At 54.2% G+C, this 16502-nt stretch overlaps 2 long non-coding RNA genes across 2 annotated transcripts; both read left to right on the top strand.

Moving 5' to 3' along the window:
• The first annotated feature begins 13687 nt into the window (after positions 1–13687).
• LOC145714878 (uncharacterized) lies at positions 13688–14970 on the top strand. Its single transcript, XR_014137027.1, has 4 exons — positions 13688–13781; positions 14474–14551; positions 14696–14808; positions 14901–14970. It is a non-coding gene; the product is annotated as an uncharacterized LOC145714878 (long non-coding RNA).
• LOC145714877 (uncharacterized) lies at positions 14971–15899 on the top strand. Its single transcript, XR_014137026.1, has 3 exons — positions 14971–15045; positions 15139–15223; positions 15747–15899. It is a non-coding gene; the product is annotated as an uncharacterized LOC145714877 (long non-coding RNA).
• Positions 15900–16502: the final 603 nt, after the last annotated feature.

Raw genomic sequence — 16502 nt, 5'->3', positions numbered from 1 at the left:
GTGAGAACCCCAGTATGCGGTGTGTTGACCTGCGTGTTGTATGGGCAAGGGAACGTGGGCCACGCATTGGCTTGCAAATGGAAGGTCCGCCGACACAGGGACACAGGTAGCATGGGGAGAGGGTGGGAGGATGACAGGGGACCTGCAGAGACTCAGCTGCAAACACACAGAGGGTCGAAGCCTGCAACCCAAATGCAGTTGTGCTGTGGGCTGGGACTTTGGAGAGCAACTCGGGAGGAGCAGTGCTTCACCACAATGCTCCCCGTGGATGTCCGCCCTGTCCCGGGCTTCCCCCTGCTCCTTCAGTCTGGATTTGCCTGCCAGTCTTTGGGTCAGGAGCTGCCGTGTCCCCAGGCGCCACTGTGGTGAGAATCTCGCACTTCCTTCCATGTGCCCCACCACGCCATGTCCTCCCGCAACCCGACAGCCATTCTTAGAACTGGTCCAAGGCCATTGGGGGCTGGAAATGAATCCCTGGGTGAGAAAGCAAGGGGGATCGCAAAAGGGAGAGGCACAAGAGTGACACCATCTGGGATGTATTTGCAAATATCCCGTATCATTCTTGGTGTCTGGTGCGTGGGGGTGCGTGTGTGTGCGTGTACGCAAATGTGTCTGCGTGTGCCCACATGCGTCAGGGGCTCTGCATCTTTGTGGGCGTGAATGGCGCAGAGCTTCTATCTTTGCCCATGCAGAAACAATGGAGGACGCCACCAGTGCTGGAAGAGATGGGTGGATGAGTCTCCTGTCTTCTATGAGCCCGGTAGAGAACTAAGGAAGAAATCACGTTTGGCAGTCTTGAAGAGTTTCCACGATGTTTATGTGGACACATACAGGAAGCTAAAAACCCTTCTGTTTTTGTGTATGTGTTTGTGTGTGTTTATGGGGGACGCAAGGAGGCTCGACGAGAACGGGACCTGAGTGTGACTGTCCTAGCCGCTGCCCGGGTGATTCTGTGTGTGCAGGAGAGGTGCAGTACTGGCGTGGGGCCGGTGTTGCCATGTGCACAGAGGCCTGCCTTCTTGGGCAGGAAGAGCCTGGAAGGAGGAGGAGGAAGAGACAGACCTGTTATTTGGAGATTTATTGTATAGGCCAGAGCCGAAAGGCAGGGAAGGGGATTGCACAGTGGGACCAAATTGGTCCATTGGGTCCTGGTACAGTGTGGCCAGGACTCGGGGGGTTTCAGCCAGGACCCTTGATCCCAGAGGGGTGCTGTGTCCTTGGTGAGATAGAATCCAGTCAGCAAAGCCTCCAGTCAGGATCAGAGCGAAGACCACATGTCCCCGGACAACTCAGGAGCAGGCAGGCTTCTCATAGTCGATGCCAGTATACCTTGCTGCTGCCTCCCACACCCGGGGCTCCTTTGACCCCGAGCCCTGTCCTCAGACAGTGGCTCAGGATGGGAGATGTGTGAGGGGGAGGGGCAGGTGTGGGTTGTGGGCAGCAGCGAGGCTTATGAGTGGGAATTCATGGAGAGAGTACGCCCGAGGGCAGAGATCCAGCGTGAGTTCGTGCGAGTGTGTGTGGGCGTCTGTGGCAAACTGGGCCTGAGATCCGTGGTGGTGCCGGCAGTGTGAGCGTGCATATGTTTGTGCGATTGCGTAGCCGTGTGTCTCTGTGTGTGCAGGAGTGGGTGGTTAGGCCACTGGAGAGACAAGGAGAGACACAGCGGTCTGTGTGAATGAGGTGCTTATGTGGGACGGTCAGGTGCCAGAATACAAGAGTGCAGTCCCTTCCCTCCTGAGTCCTGATGGTAATCGCTGGGATGGGTGCAATCGTTGCTGTGCCAGGGGGCTCAAGTCAGGATGCAAAAGGGAGATTGGTGCAAGGTCAAGAGGGGGGCCGAGGGGAGGAAAGCCTGTGTCCAGTGGCCAGTGGACCACTTGTGAGTAAGTGTGCTTGTGTGTGTGTTAGTGTGTGTCTATGTGGGAGTGAGTGTGTGTGTGTGTGTGTGTGTGTGTGTGTGTGTGTGTGTGTGTGTTGAGTGGCCCTGGTGGGCCGACAGTAGCAAATACGTAGGGGCTACATGGTGTGCCCAGGCTTTGTGCACAGGGTAGCTAGGGAACCCAACCTGTCAGGCTACGTGGTGTGCAGAGGGCGTAGGTCTTTCCCTGGAGGGAGCCGTCTAGCAAAAATCTCTGCTCTTGGCAGACGAGCCATGTTTTGTCACCAGTCAGCTCTTCCTTGGGGCTCTCCTCTCTGCTTCCTGTGCACCAGGCCCAGGGAAAGGGAGGAGCTGGGACCCTGGACCTCAGGTGACTTGAGTCCCCCAGGGGTGCCATAGCAGGGTGATGTGGGTGATCCATGTGTGGACGGGCAGGTGAGCAGCCTGCCAGCTGCTCTCTGAGGGGACAGTTCCTTGCCAGCAACACCTCTCCCCGCAGCACAAGATCACCACTGTCGCTGCAGCTGGGCTGGGGACATGTCAAGGTGTGTCCCAGAACTGTGTTCCCCTTGCATGTAAGTGGTGCCAGAATGCGCCTCTCAGTCCCTGTGCGGGTGACCCTGATTAGCCTCAGGCTTTGTCGACTCCTGGCCTCATGTAAATGGGGAACTGGGTTCCTTTCTCAGTGTCTCAGCGGTTGCATGTCGACAGAGGATGCTGTGGACATTGTGGTCAGGATTCTGACCGGGCTCCCCCCGCCCTGCCCCAAACCACAGTGGGCAGCACATGGCCCACTGTGTGTGCGCTTTGGGGAGTCTAAAGCCGTACAGCCCCTCCAGTATTCTTCTCAGGTGGTGGAGGGTCAAAGGGGCCTAGGGAGGAACACTGGTCCCAGTCTGCTGCCGGCTGTGCCCACAGGTGTGTGTGCCCAGCTCCTTGACGCTGAAGCTGCAAGGCTTCCGCACTGCCCCCAAAGCCCCATCCCTAGAATTTGCGTGTGGGCCAGATGGAAGTGAAGTCCCAGCGACCCTGCGGGATCGCAGCGGGTGGTCTCGTCTGTGCCTGGCCACCCACCTACCTGCCTTCCCCGCAGCCCGTTGCCCCCATACAGGGCTTTCGGTAAACACGCGGGCACCGTCCAGCATGAGAGGAAAGGCTTGACGGTGTCGCAGTACCGCTGGTCATGTGTTGGCTGCTGCCAGCTGACAGCATGGAGACCCCATGGCCCAGTGGAGGATGTCCGACCTGTTCTACAAGGAACTGGGGACGACTGTACGGATGCATCAGGTCCCATGCAGTAACCTAGGCCTGACCTTATCCGCCTAGGGGGTGATCGAAGAGCCTTGGGGTCCCAGGCCTGGCATATGTGTCGGTGAGCTTCCTCCTGGATGGCGCTGCTGACACAAGGCTGGCTGGTCAGGGGTCGCGTGTGAGGCCCGTTGGGTCCCGGCCTCTAGGTCCGATACTGCTGTAGGTGTTGTTGAAAAGACAGAGCACGATATGACCATCCCTTGGGTGTCGCTGCACCGGGGATCCCGTCGCTGCTCCCAGGGTCCCACTACCGAGTCTCCCCGGGAGGCCTGGGAGGTTGCCAGGCTCCTTTTGCAGGGACACAAAGGCTTGTGAGAGCCCATCCGCAGGGTCCGGTGCTCATTGCGGATGACTTGGGGGCAGTGCGAGATCTATTGCTCCCGTCCTTAGAGGAGATTGTGGTAGTCTTAAGGGACAAAGATGTGCCTGGAGAATAGAAGGATGTCCAGAGGAAGCATTGGAGGAGGAAGAGGACGAGGAGGAGTAGGAGGATGAGGAGGAGTTGGAGGAAGAGGATTGGGAGGAGTTAGAGCTGGAAGAGAAGGGTGAATGATTGGGTGCAGGAGAGGGAACAAGTGGAGGAGGAGGATGTCCAGGATGAGGAGGAGCACGAGCCAAAGGAGCAGGAGCAGCTGGGGGAGGATGTTGAGGAGGACGAGAGCAGAGGGAAGAGGGTGGGGAGAAAAGATAGAGCCAGGGCTCCAGAGCATGAGTAGAAGTGTAGGAGCAGAAGGAGGAAGAGCCCGAGGAGGAAGAGGTGGAGGGAGAGGAGGAGCAGGAGGAGTTGGAGGAAGAGGATTGGGTGGGGTTAGAAGAAGAGGAGGAGGAGAAGGAGCAGTGAATGACTGGGTGCAGGAGAAGGACAAATGGAAGAGGATGATGTCCAGCACCAGGAAGAGGCGGATTACGGGCCAGAGGAGCAGGAGCAGCTGGAGGACGGAGTCGACTAGGATGAGAGCAGAGGGAAGAAGAGGTGAAAGGTCAGAGGTAGGGCAGGAAGGGCGGTAGCAGGAGAGGACCTGGAGAAGGAGGAAGAGTCCTAGGAGGAAGAGTTGGAGGAGGAGGAAGAGGTGAAGGACGAGGAGGATCAGATGGAGGAAGAGGACTGGGAGGAGTTACAGGAGGAGGAAGACGAGTGAATGATCGGGTGCAGGCGAGGGAAGAAGTGGAGGAGGAGGAAGTCCAGGACGAGCAAGAGGAGGAGCACGAGTCGAAGAGCAGTAGTAGCTGGGGAGGAAATTGAGGAGGACGTGAGCAGAGGGAAGAAGAGGAGGAGGAGGAAAGGTAGAGCCAGGGCTGGAAGAGCAGTAGCTGCAGAGGGGGAGCAGAAGGATGAAGAGGCCCGAGGCTAAGACTTCCAATACTGTGTTGAATAACAGTGGAGGCGGTGGACATTCCTGTCTCGTTCGTGACTTGAGCTGAGAGCTTTTGCTCCTTGAGATGATATTCACGTTGGGTCGTTCATACATGGCTTTATGATCTCGATGTGTGCTCCTTCTATCCCTACTTTCTTGAGGGGTTTTACCAGGAAAGGATGCTGTATTTTGTCCATCACTCTGTCTGCATCGATTGAGAGGATCCTGTGGTTCTCGTCCTTTCTTTTATTGATGTGAGGAATCCCGTTAATTGTTTTGCAGATGTTGAACCAGCCCTGCGTCCCAGGTACAAATCCCACTGGGTCGTGGTGAATAACATTTTCATGTATTGTTGGATCCGAGTGTCTAATATCTTGTTGAGGAGTTTTGCATCCATGTGATCCATGTGCATCAGGGAAATTGGCCTATAGTTCTCCTTTTCAGTGGGGTCTCTTTCCGGTTTTGGAATCAAGGTAACGCTGGCTTCATAGAAAGAGCTTGGAAGTTTTCCTTCCATTTCTATTGTGAGAACAGCTTCAAGAGAATAAGTGTTAACTCTTCCTTAAATGTTTGCTGGCACTCCCCTGGAAAGCCATCTGGCCCTGCAGTCTTCTTCCTTCGGCAGGTTTTGGATTACTAATTTGATTTCTTTACTGGTGATGGGTCTGTTCAAATTTTCCTTTTCTTCCTCTTTCAGCTTTGGTAGTGTATATATTTCTAGGAATTTGTCCATTTCTTCCAGATTGCCCATTGTATTGGCAAATAATTGCTCCTAATATTCTCTTCTTATTGTTTGCCTTTCTGCTGTGTTGGTTGTGATGTCTCCTCTTTCATTCTTGCGTTTCTTTATTTGGGCCCTTTCCTTTTTCTTTTTCATCAAACTGATGACTGGCTTATCAATTTTGTTAATTCCTTCAAAGAAGCAGCTTCTGGGCTCATTGATCTGTTCTCCTATTTTGGTTTGTTTCTTTGTTTGTTTGTTTGTTTGAGGTTGTTTTTGTTTTTGTTTTGTTTGGTTTTTGGTTTCAATAGCATTAATTTCCGTTAATCATTGTTATTTTCTGTCTCCTGAATGTTTTGGGTTTCGTATGGTGTTCTTTTTACAGCCTCTTAAGGCGTAAGGTGAGGTTGTGTCTCTGAGATCTTTCTTTCTTCTTTAGGAAGACCTGACTTGCTAGATAGGTCCTCTTATAACCGACCCTGGTGCGTCCCAGAGGTTTTGGGTTGTGGTGTTATCACTGACTTCCATATACATTTTCATTGACTTCCGTATACTTTTTATATTCTCTTTCAACCCTTGCTTAGCCCATTCAATCTTTAGTAGGATGTTCTTCAGTCTCCCAGTATTTGTTACCTTTCCAAATTGTTTCTTGTAGTTGATTTCGAGTCTCTTAGTGTTGTGGTCTGAAAATATGCACGGTGTGACCTCGATCTCTTTGAACTTCCTTAGGGATGACTGTTTTCCCCAGCATATGATCTATAGAGGAGAATATTCCATGAGCACCGGAGAAGAATGTATATTCTGCTGCTTTATTATGAAATGTTCTGAACATATCTGTGAAGCCCATCTTGTCCAGTGTGTCATTCAAAGCCCCCGTTTGCTTGTTGATTTTTCGTTTACATGATCTGTCTATTGCAGTGAGTGAGTGCATAGAAGTCTCCTCCTATGATGGCATTACTAAGAATGAGGTTCCTTATGTTTGCGTTTAATTGGTTTGTATATTTGGTTGCTCTCAAATACGCCACATAAATGTATCCATTTGCTAGGTCTTCTTGGTGGATAGACCCCTGAATTATGACATCATGCCCTTGTGTATCACTTGACACAGTCTTAAATTAAAGTCTAGATTGTCTGATAGAAGTATGGCTACTTTGGCTTTGTTTTGTTGACGGGTAGCATGACAGATGATTCTCCATCCCCTTCTTTTCACTCTGAAGTTGTTTTCACATCTAAAGTGGGTCTCTGGTAAACAGCATATCGATGGAACTTGTTTTCTCATCCATTCTGTTCCCCTATGTTTTTTGATTGGAGCATTCAGTCCACTGACGTTTAAAGTAGTACTGAAAGACACGATTTTATGGCCATTATCTTGTTTGAAGAGTTGGAGGAAAACATATCTATATATCTTTATATCTATATCTACGTCTCCATCTCCATCTGTATGTGTATGTGTATGTGTATGTATATGTATATGTATATGTATATGTATATGTATATGTATATGTATATGTATATGTATTGTATTAACTGTATCTATATATCTATATCTATATCGATATGTATATGTCTATATACATCTATATATATAATTCTATATCTATTTGTATATATAAATATAATTATAAAGATAGATAGATAGATAGATAGATAGATAGATAGATAGATAGATATCAATTTCCCTCTGAGTGTCCCCCCTTAAAATTGCGTGCAGGTGTGATTTAGCGGTCACAAACTCCTTTAAATTTTGTGTATCTGGGAACCTTTTTCCTCTGTTTCTATTTTGAATGACAGCCTTGCTGGATAAAGAATTCTTCACTGTGGATGTTTCTAATTCAGCACTTTGAACGTATCCTACCACTCCTTTCAGGCCTGCCAAGTTTCTCTGGATAGGTCTGCTGCAAACCTGATCTGTCTTCTCTTGTAGTTTAGGGACTTGTTTCCCTTGCTGCCTTCATGATTCTCTTTGCCTGAGTACTTTGTGAGTTTGAATATGATATGCCTTGCTGAGGGTCAGTTTTTGTTGAATCTGATGGGGTCCTCGGTGCTTCCCGGATTTTGATGGTGTGTCTTTCCCCAGGTTAGCAAAATTTCCCACTATGATTTGCTCACATAACCTTTCTACCCCTTTTTCTCTCTCTTCCTCTTCGGGACCCCTATGATTCTGATGTTGTTTTTCGTTCTGTATGAGTCACTGATTTCTCCAATTCTTCAATCGTGCTCTTTTCCTTAATCTCCCTCGATTTTGCTGCTTCCATAGTCTCCATAAGTTGGTCCTCTGAATCGCTGATTCTCTGTTCTGTCTCATCCATCCTTGACACCGCTGCATCCATCCGTCATTGCAGCTCAGTTATATCATTTTTAATTTCATTCTGGCCAGTTTTTACTGCATTTTGTCTCTGCACAAAGGGACTCTAATCTACATTGGACTGCAGCTAGTATTCTCATAATCGTGCTTCTAAATGCTGCTTCAGACATCTTGCTTGTGTCTGTGTTGGTTGAATCCCTGGCTCTCGTTTCTTCAGGCTCTTTCTTTCTGGGTGAATTCCTTCCCTTTGTCATTTTGAATGGAGAAAAGGAACTCATGAGGTAGAAAATTCAATGAAATATTCAAATTATAAAATGTTAAAAGTAAAAACTTAAAAACACACATGTGAATAATGGAATGAATGATGCTAGATTCTAGGCATGTTTCACGTGGGTGTTGAAAGTGGTTTTGACACAGGAGAGAAAAAAACGTGGGAGTGGAGAAAAATTTAGAAAATACTAATAAAAAATATTAAAAAGGGAAATGTTGTGAGAATTTGAAAAATCAATACACTGAAGTAGACTAAAAGGAGAAGATGGGAGTAAAATAGAATCTGTGAATATAGACACAAAAGGAAAGAATAATGTAGAAGAGTATTAAAGAAAGTTAGTAAAATTTCCACCTGCCCAGTCTCCTTCGCCTCTCCGCGCACAAAAGCACCTCCCTTCCCATGCCTCCTCGCTCTCCAAGTTCACTTCTGCATGCCACGTACCTGCTGAATTCGGTGGTTCAGGATATGCAGATTGCTGTGCTAATCCTCCAGTCAGTTTCCTGGGTGGGTAGGATGGTTTAGTGTTGGTCTGGCTGTATCTCATGCACGCGAGACACTTAAGAAGCTTCCATGCTGTCTGCCATCCGGGCTCCTCCCCAAAGAGGTGAGATCTGTAGCACCAGTTCTCCGATATGAGACATCCCACAGGAAAGTTGCGGTCGGTGACAAAGCGGAAAAGGGCATGTACCAAACAGGGAGGTCACCCTGGAGGGGGAGGCAGAGAACCTGCTCCAGACCTGGGAGGGGAGGCAGGGGCTCAAATGCTGGAGCCACGCCCACTGCCCTCCAGCTGATTGTTCCTGAACAGCAGCCAACTGTCTGGGTCTGGCCTGGAGCGCCTTCACCCCAAGGACCCATGGTCAAAAAGTTCACTGCCTCTGCCTCTGCCTCTCCCCCACCTCCCCCGCAGCCACAGCCACAGCCACAGCCACAGCCACTTCAGTGTCCGAAGGGCCACGGGGCCGTGGGCGTGCTTCCCAAATGCTGGTGGGCTCCAGAAGGAGGCGGCAGGCATTTAAAAACCTTGGGCCTTGACACTCCACCTGCTGGGCCTAGTCTGGAGCCTCATGCCTCAAGTTCCCACTCCTTCTGCTCTATGGCCCTAGCCTGAGGATGGGCTAGGGCCCCAAAGCAAGGGAGTCCTGTTCCGGAAAACGCTGAGATTCCTGACAATACCGGGCCTCCATTCTGCTGGAAGAGGGCGTTCGAGAGTCCAGGAATCGTGGCAACACCCCTGTCTCAGTCCCAGACAATTTCACTCATTCATACGCACTCACACGCACACGCACGGGCACGGGCACACACACACACTCCCCCTCTGTGGCTGTCTCTAGTGGTGACTTACTCTCCTTCTTCGGCCTCCTTCCATGTCCCTCTGGCCTCTGTCTGTCTCTGAGTCCCTGTGATCATTTTCTTGAGGGAACGCTTCCTCCCTCCCGCACCTCCATCTCTCTTTCTCTGTCTCTGTGCTGTCCTTGCACAGTATCAGTGCATCTGGGTTTCCGTGAGCTGTGCGTGTCCATAGGGACGTAGTAGGCTGCTGATGGCACAGGGCTGCAGGGGAACACACAAAGGAACGCACAAGTACCAGGGGTCAGAGCACATCCAGACCTCCTAAGCCGTGACTGCCTCCAGGCAGCCCACACAAGCTGGGTATACATGTGAACTGAGAAAGGTCAGTCCCTTGGCCCTTGCCCTGTAGGTTGCAGCCAGCTGGGAGGTACTGAAACCCAAGGGACTGCCCAGTGTTGAGAGGGTCTGAAGAAAGGGCAGGAGCCGAGGAGGCAGGGAACCTAGTCGTAGCTGGTGTTTCTCCACATGCCATGTTCCGGTGCCATTGGTACTGGAAGGTTGGTATCAGTTGTGGCTCTCTTTCCTTGGCATCTCAATGCAAGCTTCCGTGACCCAATGGAGGTCCTGAATCTGCAACTAGTTTTCAGCCAGGTTGGGCCCCAGGACACATGCACGTGCTGTGTGAGGGGGGAAAGCAAGTGTGAGTCGTGAGGAGGAGCTAGCCTCGTGAGTGGGATGTGGCAGAGGGCATGAGTGAGTGCACAGGTCCACTAGAGTGTGTCTGTGAATGTATTGTGGCTGGCGCCTGTGAGTACTTTTGCCTGAGACCTAGCGTTTGTGCTGGCAGCGTGCACGTGTCTGTGTCCACGTGCCGCGTGGCCGTGCATCTTTGTGCCCGAGTGAGTGTGTGTAGGCCGTTGGCAAGCGAAGGAAAGAGACTGGGGGCTTTCCTGACTTGGTGAGTAAGGGGGGGCTCCAGTGCCAAAGTGCAGCGAGTGCAATCCCTTCGCGCCTGGGATCGACACGGAGCTAGCTGATCACCTTTCATGACGGGAGGAAAGCCCGGACTTTGCCTGGGTCCGCTCGTCCTGTGTTGCCTTGGCCAGGGGCAAGTTGGGGTTGGGCCACCCATGGCGCAGTGGAGGAGGACCAAAGTTCCCTGCAAGGAAGTGGGCGTTAGTGGAGGGAGGCAGCAGAGAGCATGAGTAAGTCTGGCCCTGCTCCTGGAGCGGCCTAGGAGATCATCGCAAGGCCTTGTGGTCCCAGCCAGGGTATGTGTCTCGGTGAACATCCTCCTGGATGACCCTGCAGAGACAGGCCTGGCTGGTCTAGAGTCCCTTGCGAAGTTGGGGCCCGGCCCCTGGACCCCAATACTGTGGTAGGTGTTGTTCAAACTGAAAGGCATTGCCTGCTTGTCCCAGACAGTCCCTGCACCTGGGACCCAGATTTGTTCCCACGTTCCTGCCACGGGGTCTCCCGGCGATGCGTGGGAGTTTGACAGGCCCCATTTCTCTGGAGGGAGTGAGTTGCATAGGGCAGGTGCACCAGGGTCTGGGCCTGCTTTCCTGTCTTGCCCACCCGCTACGTCCTCTGCTGAGGGCAGCTTGAGGGCTCACCACTGGACCTGTTCCTCTCCCTTTCTGGGTAAGAGTTTGCCTCTCTGTCGGTCACACTGGCCACCCCCTCTCAGCCCCCTACCACCTGTTCAGCCTCCCCCCCATCCACCTGCGTTTCTATGCATTGCTGTCACCTGAAGCGGTGGTGTGCTGCCTCATATATCACAGCCACCCTGGAGCATTTCTGTACCCCGTTCGTATCCTGACATAGCCCAGCGAGTCTGGAGGAACCTCTTCTGTGTCACGGAAGCAACATGTTGGCCAGAGGGCCCGGCACACGAATTTGGAAATCCTAGAATCCCCCGCCTGCCTGGCAGCCTCCTGGTCCCATAAAGAGGTAGGGGAACACTGCATTCCACCAAAGGGAAAAGGCAATGCATGAGTGTGGTGCCTGGCCAGGCAATGCATCTCGAGCCTCCAATCCTGCAGTGGCTCTGTGTGGTGTGTGTGTGTGTAGCTTATGCTGTCTGACATAGACCGGCAGGGAGTCCACATCACCACTGCCCTGACAGGGAGGGAGACCACATCATCGCCCTCACTGCACACCGTCTGCAGCTTATTGCTTTCCCAAAGTGGTCATGTGGCTTCATGTAGACCCTGGGGCGTGTCCCTCACTTGGGTCCCAACACTGCATCCCCCAACCCCCCGGTACCTCTCGGAGACCCTTGAAATCATGCTGCCTGTGGCACAGGGGGACAGTGTTTTGAGCCAGCGCCCACGCTCATGGCAGCCTGCCGCCTAAGTGAGTGGTAAAGGAAATGGGACCAGGATGAACAGACATACGGCCAACGAAGGCCTGGGGAGGGTCCCTGTGAGAAGATGGCCAAGCATTGTGGGAGGAAGGGGACCGCTGTCTGTGGGACAGACACAAGCTCCAGGAATCCCAGGGCCCACGGTCACGGGTCTTTCCTGTGCACTGCCACACACGGGAGCAATGGGCAGCCCATCATGAGAGGGGGGGTGTGTGCTTGCCAGTGTGTCACTTTCCAGGCAACGGGGACAAACGTCAAGAGCGGCGCGCATGATACGCAGCCTCCCCTAGTGTGGCGTCCTCTCCACGTCACACACCTCTGGTCACCGACCTTCCCTAGCCGGTGCACTGCTAGACTGCTGTCATGACATACATGTCTTCTGGGAGCAAGGATGGACGTAGAGAGTATGCAAAGGAGGCTGAGCAGATGGAAAACCGGGGTGCACAGACAGCAGGCGCACAGCTGACATGCGTCTCCCGGACAGCCAAGGTGATCCGCTGAGTGGATTTGTCGGACTAGGGGCACAATGAACAAAGGTGGCGGTGTAAATGGGCAAAGCGGGGAGGTCCCCCTTTACCCGTGTGTGTAGATAGCCGCGTGCCCAGCGCAGCGTGGAATGCAAAGGTCGCTTTCGCATGGCCAGAAGCCAAACAGGGCACCCAGAGCGCACAGAGGGCCGGCTGCAAGCCCCCCGGAGGAGTTGCACTGCACGGGGCCCAGAGCCTTCCTGCCTATGCAACAGACGCGCCCCAGTTTCCGGGTGGCCTAGGGGCGGGACCGCCGAAGCCACGCACGCCACCGTCCCTATGATTGGTCCTGAAGGCAGTGAAGCGGCCTGGGCGTGGCTTGGAGCTCCCTCAGCCTCAAAGCCGCAGGCGCACACCTCTCACCACAAAGGCCTCCGAGGCAGCATCGGCATAGCGATAGCCACCGCCGAGGCACCCTGGGTACAGCACCATGCGCATGCGCATGCGCATGCGCCCCCTCGACCTTTGGGCTCTGGGAGGAAGGGGGAGCGAGTTGCCAGCCATTGCCCTCAGGGCGCCACTCACTGGGTCTGGGGAGGGGGGCCGTGCTTTCACCTCCCGCTTCGTCGTCGGTAGGAGCCACAGTTGGTGTCTCGGGCCGGGGCCGCATGTTGCGCGACTCGTGTTTCCGAAACACTGGGGATGCCCGGAGGCCCCATGCCGCCTTCGACCGGGAACGGGGCGGTCGAGAGACGAGGGCCCGTGGGGACACTGGGTCTCCGGCAGGGCCGGAGGTGCCGCAGGCCGAAGGCTTGCAGGCCACAAGCGAACAGCCTGTGCAGGAAGGCCAGGCCCGACCCGAGAGGCAGGTGGGCGGCCCCAGCGAGATATCGGTGCCGCTGGTGCATGACATAGTGGCGGTGGAGGCGCTGTGGGGCCTGGCGGAGGAGGAGGTTGAGGTGGCGGCCGCGGAAGAGGACGCGCCTGGGGAAGAGGGGCATGAGCAGAGGAAGAAGGGGGAGGAGGACGAGGAGCAGGAGCCGGGGAAGGAGAAGGTCCAAGTTCACGAGGAGGAGGACCTGAAGGGCGAGGGGGAGCAGCAGGACCAGAAGAGCAGAAGGAGGAGGAGGAGGAGGAGGAAGAGGGGGAGAGGCAGCAGGAGTAAAAGATTAGAAGGAGGAGGAGCAGCAGAAGCCCAAGCAGAAGGAGGAAGAGCGGAAGGAGGAGGAGTTGGCGGAAATGAAAGGGGAGGAGCAGGAGCAGCAGGGTATACAAGCGGGCGCGGCGGCGGCCACGGCGCCGGCCGCGGCGGTGGCGGTGGAGGCATTGGCGGCGGCAGTGGCAGGGGAAGGGGACCAGGAGGAGGAGCAGGAGGAGGAAGGGAAGGCGTGCGAGCCATTAAAGGGAGAGCAGAATTGCAAACCGAGGAGGTAGAGGAGCAGGAGAAGGAAGCGCTGGAGGAGCAGCAGCAGGGCGAGGAGGAGGTGGAGGGCAAGGAGGACAAGGAGGAGCGGGAGGAGGAGGAACAGAAGCCGAGTGAGCAGGAAGGCCGATGGGTGGAAGAAGCCCAGGAGCTGCAGGTGAAGCAGGATAAGAAGGAGCAGGTAGAGTCAGGCCTCCGTCCTTGCCCTTCCCCACTGGAGGCTCTGGAGGCTCTGGAGGCCCTTCAGATAGAGCTAGAGCCGGTGAATAAACAAGCCAGCCAGGAGCACGCTCGACTCAAACTCAGGATGTGGCAGAGGCGGCAGCGACATCTGCAGCAGAGAGGTGCCCTTATCCAGGGCATCCGTGGTTTCTGGGCCAAGGCTGTATCCTTCCTGCTGCTGGTGGAGGGTCCAGAGGGGGCTGGGCTTGCGCAAGAGGAAGGAAAGGGAGGTGACATTTAGAGGAACCCAGGACAGGGACTGGAGCTACGCCACGCTCCAGTGGCCGGGAACGTGCAAACGTGATCCCATCCGGTGGTCCTGGCTCTGCAATGAGTGTGGGAGGAGGGCAGTGCCGGGGTGGGGGAGGCATGTGTGCTTTACGTCGCACCTGGCACGGAAACAGCGCTGGGAGAGTGGGGAGTGGCGGTGGAGGTCCAGGCCAGGTCGGGGAAATGACCGAGGGCTTCTTCCCACACAAAGCCGCGTGGGGGCACGTTTCTGGGTCCCGCTAAGCATCTTGCTGCGGGGAAGGCGATGTGAATGCCCACTGGTCGGCGCGAGACCGGATGTGTGCTGTCTGGCTGTGTGGAAGTAAGCGTCCTCAGTGTCCTCACGAGCACACAAAGCTAGGCGTGGTTGCGGGCGTCTGGGCATGCACAGCCTCCTGTGCGTGTCTAGCAGAGCCCTGCGCGATCCTGAGACCCCGTGGGCCTGGACGCAGCCTGTGGGGAGGGCTTGAGACCCTGGGGGAGGACGCCAGTCCCGGGGGGAGGACGCCTGGATGCTGTCCACACTGGTTCTCTGGTTCGAGCTCTCTCACGCCCAGCACCTGAAGGCTCTTTGACCTGCGGCAGTTTGTGAACCACCCTCAGATGTCAGCCCTGAGTAGTAAGCCCGATGAAAGCATGCTTCGCCACATGACCAATTTGAAGGTCGGCCTGGGAGTGGGAGGTGGTGTGGGTGGCTGGCTGTGTGGGGAGGGGAGGTGGTGGGGAGAAGTGATGTGTTCCTTCCTCAGGGGAGGGCGGGTCTCCTGGAACAAGATTTCACATTTCTGCCCCACTGTACCACGGCAGGTGGAGGAACACAAGTTTCCCAGGGAATGCCGGAAGATCCTGCTGTTTTTTTGGCAAGAACTCCTACTTCCAGAATGAAGTCGTTACGAAGGAGTATGTCCTAGGCCTTGATGGTAAGTGTCCACTGACTGCATGGGCGGCCGTGGGTGGAGGGTTGAATGTGATAAGTTCTCTGGCGCCTTCTCACATACGCGTCTTCCTGCAGGGTATAGGGCGTCTCATTCCAGTCCCATCCAGTGGTACCCAAGGTACAGACAGGAGGCCTACAGACGCAGCATGACAACAGCAGCCTCAACTTCTTCAACTGGTTCTCTGACCACAGCTTTGCCGGCTCTAGCAGGATTGCTGAGGTGGGGCCCTGTAACAAGGAAGGGAGGTGATTTTCATGGGTTCCCCCACTGCGTGGGATAGCTACCTGAGGCCTGGCCTGTCTCCCCTACCAGATAATCATAGAGGATCTTTGGCCCAACCCCCTGCCGTATTTCAAGATGAAGGAGGCCCCAGGAGAGAGAACTGAGAGGGAAAGAGGTGAGCAGCCAAGGGTGTGGGCACGGAAATGTGTGCCGTGGGGTCCAGGGCACAATTCTCTTCTGCATGGAGGCACCGAGAATGACAGCGGCCCAGGAGGTGACCCCAAGTCAAAAGGGCATCAGCCTGAGACAGGGAGTCTTAAGAAGTAACGTGTCCAAGAGGCTTTGCCCCTTTGGGGAGCCTGAAGGTGGGAAGGGGGCTAGACAAAAAGAATGAGCAAAGCGGGACAACCAAAGCTGGCTCATCACATAGCACGGTGACAACTGTCATTCCCGGACCATGAACCCCACCCTCAGGCCTCCTACCACCATCCCACATGTTGTCTGGCCTCTGCATCCCCTTGTCAGCTTTGGCACAGCTTATCACACCCTCCCATCCTACTTTCCGATTGGAAACATTCAAGCAACCTTACTCAGGGCCAAGAAAAGACTCTCACCTGTCCTGTTTGTGTGTGTGTGTGTGTGTGTGTGTGTCTGTCTGTCTGTCTGTCTGTCTGTCTGTGTGTACCCATATATCCCAGGGATATGCACGATCTTGAGAAGAGTATGAAGGAGCGTCGCACTTCATCGACCCCAGTGGAAACCCTTCCGATGCTCACCGATGGTCCACAAGATTCTCCTGGCCATGAAATAAGGACAAGGGTGGTGGTGACACGTGGCGCAGGGCGGGGGTCCAATACATTGGAAGAAATATAGAATGGGAGATAAACAGCATGAAGTGTTTGTGTGTGTCTTCCTCTCAGGTTCGCTCTGGGGCGTGTCCATGTATACATGCGGCTGTCCAGAGGTGTAAGTGTTCTGTGCCTGCACATTGGAGTTCCAAGGAAGGGCGGGACGTAGGACATTGTCCGTAGGGATGGGTCACACATTGGGATTGCATGTGAGGTCAGTAAGATTGAAGCAATGGGGACTTGGGTGAGGGAGGCCAGGGCACAAACCTGAGAGAAAGGCCAGTGCCCAGGTTCATAGCTTTCCTGTGAAAATGAGGAAATTCAAGGAAACGGAGAGGCCAGCACAGGCCAGGGATGTCCAATATTCAGGGTTTGGGCATGTCCATGATGGTGCCCCCAGAATCCCGCATGGGGACACCCTCAGTCATGTTGACTGAACCGCCACACAGGGAGGAATTCCCAGGGTTGATTACCCTCTGGTTTTCAGACGTCTACCAATGCAGACTGTCTTGTGGACAAGGTCGGGATCTCAGGACCAGCCACACATATTTGAGGGATTGTGAGCAGGTTGTAAGATTGGTGTCCAGGGGAAGGAACCGAGGGACC

The sequence above is a fragment of the Panthera onca genome, chromosome Y, assembly GCF_046562875.1.
Source record: "Panthera onca isolate mPanOnc1 chromosome Y, mPanOnc1 haplotype 2, whole genome shotgun sequence".
NCBI lineage: Eukaryota > Metazoa > Chordata > Mammalia > Carnivora > Felidae > Panthera > Panthera onca.
The sequence above is the reverse complement of the archived record's forward strand: the minus strand, read 5'-3'. Positions and strand labels throughout refer to the sequence as shown.